Below are 1,858 nucleotides of genomic sequence, written 5' to 3' on the forward strand. Positions count from 1 at the left end.
TGTCAGACCTGTAATCCTAACTACTTGGGATACCTACTCAGGAACCTGAGATCTGTGGATAACAGTTGAAACCCAATCGGTGCAAATGAAATTCATGAGATTATTTTTCAAAAATTTTAATGAACTAGCAAAGGGCCAAGAATGGAGATGTAGCTCATTTAGTAGCACACCAATCTAGAGAGAAAAGGTCTTGCAAGACTTGAAGCCCTGATTTCAAACTCTGAGCACGCCAACACACATGCAAGTGCTTAAGCACATGCGTGTGTTCACAAACATATTTATTCAAATTACCTTCATATCGGAGTTTTGCATGAATTTCTTTGCTAACGAAATTATATGAGTAAAATAAAGGAAATAAACTCTTCCATCTCAGAACATTTTTATACATTTTTATTGTAAAAATATTGTTCAGAGGGGTAACAATTACATGAGCAAGGTAATGAGTACATTTCCTAACAAGCATTGTTACCTCCTCCTTTATTGTTCCCCTACCATCCCTTCCCTCCCACCTCCACAAGTCCATTAACCCCCTCCATTTCCCGGCCTCAATTATAAAGTTCACTTTACAACATAGTGTATTGTGCATCTCATTGTTACATGGGTCAACCTGTATCCCTAGTTAAGCATTTTGGGTGTTTTTGTCCTTCCTCTCAAAAAATTAGAGGAGAGTATAAACAAGATGTAGGCACACCAACTTCAAATACAGTGAAAACAGGTGTTATAGCATGGGGGAGGAACATATAAAGAAACAAAAAAAAAACACACTGCACGTCATAAGTATGTAAGAAAAAATAGCAAGAAAAAAAAAACCACTTGTGTCCCTAACTTGGGGTTCATTTCCCTTAACACAATCTTATCTGGTCATATACACATAACTTTTGACCTTTTCTGCTTATCCCAGACATATATTAGTTATTGAAAATTAGAGAAACCATGGGACCTATGTTTCTTTGGACTTGGCTTACTTCACTTAATAATTTTTTTCCAAGTCTTTCCATTTCCTAACAAATTGGGCGATGGAATGCTTCAGAAATTTGCCTGTCATCCTTGCACAGGGGCCAGCTAATCTTCTCTGTATCATTCCAATGTTAGTGTATGTGATGCTGAATTGAGCAAAGAACATTTTTTATATATAAATTGTAATTGATTTTCTTAAACTAGACAATACAACAAAACGAAGTTTAAAAGAATTGTCATGAAATTTTAGAACCATGTACTTCTTACATAAGTACACATTTAAGAAAAAATCAAGATTGACATGTCAAAAACAAAATAATTCCAGATATTTGTTGTTCAAGAGATGTGTAGGAGGAGGAATTCAATTATTCTCTACAAGGGACCTGTCATAATGAACACTGCAGCAAGTGTTAAGGTTTGTTAAAATATTTAATGTTTTAAATATATTTAATTTTGGGAATTTGACTATATATGCCAAAACTGGGACTGTTTGGCAGGTCATAATACTTTTCTATAAAGTATTTAAGATTTATGGTAGCACATAACTACTACTAAGTATGTACATTTCAGAGTTTATTGAAACCTTACTAATGAGAAGTTGCAAAGTCTTTGTGTAAAGGAGCAGAATAAAGAGTTTACTATGTTAACTACACAGTTTCTGTTAAAACTGTAGGCCTTCCTTACTTTATATGTTAGTGAGGAACAAATGATGATATAAGCCATATACAAATTATGAGATGAACTATAAATGGTAATCTTAGTGGGTGATTTAAACACTACTCATAGCCTATAAAATTCTTGTTGAACGTCATAATCTTAGCCAGTGTTAAATGTAAAGAAATATGACAATAATAAAATCTAATTTGTAGTACACTTCAAAAACTGAAAAAATGATAATTGT

General features: G+C 33.4%; 1 non-coding gene across 1 annotated transcript; it reads right to left on the reverse strand.

The window, feature by feature from the left end:
* Positions 1-1,004: 1,004 nt before the first annotated feature.
* Positions 1,005-1,116, reverse strand: LOC122119490. The gene has a single exon (XR_006149576.1). It is a non-coding gene; the product is annotated as a U6 spliceosomal RNA (small nuclear RNA).
* Positions 1,117-1,858: the final 742 nt, after the last annotated feature.

This window comes from Dipodomys spectabilis, unplaced genomic scaffold (genome assembly GCF_019054845.1).
Source record: "Dipodomys spectabilis isolate Male_0828 unplaced genomic scaffold, ASM1905484v1 ptg000170l, whole genome shotgun sequence".
Lineage (NCBI taxonomy): Eukaryota > Metazoa > Chordata > Mammalia > Rodentia > Heteromyidae > Dipodomys > Dipodomys spectabilis.